Source organism: Endocarpon pusillum (assembly GCF_000464535.1).
Source record: "Endocarpon pusillum Z07020 unplaced genomic scaffold scaffold1550, whole genome shotgun sequence".
Lineage (NCBI taxonomy): Eukaryota > Fungi > Ascomycota > Eurotiomycetes > Verrucariales > Verrucariaceae > Endocarpon > Endocarpon pusillum.
Genome location: NW_006916031.1, coordinates 14645 through 14925, shown reverse-complemented (window position 1 = coordinate 14925; position 281 = coordinate 14645).

The window sequence follows — 281 nt, the reverse complement described above, 5'->3', positions numbered from 1 at the left end:
ATATATAAATAAATTAAGCTATAAAAGATCTTAATTAATTATATCTAATTATAAACTTATTAAATAAGAAAAAAAAAGAGATTTTATATCTTTTTTACTTAAGAATTATATTATTTATAATTAATTATAATCTTTATTAGAATTATAAAACTTATTTATATTATTTAATATAAATAAAGAACTATTATTAAAACTTACGACTAATACAGTTATAAGTTAAGTATGTAAGTAGTAGGCGTAAGTGTATTACTAGCCTATAGCTATTACCCAACTTCCTAAAG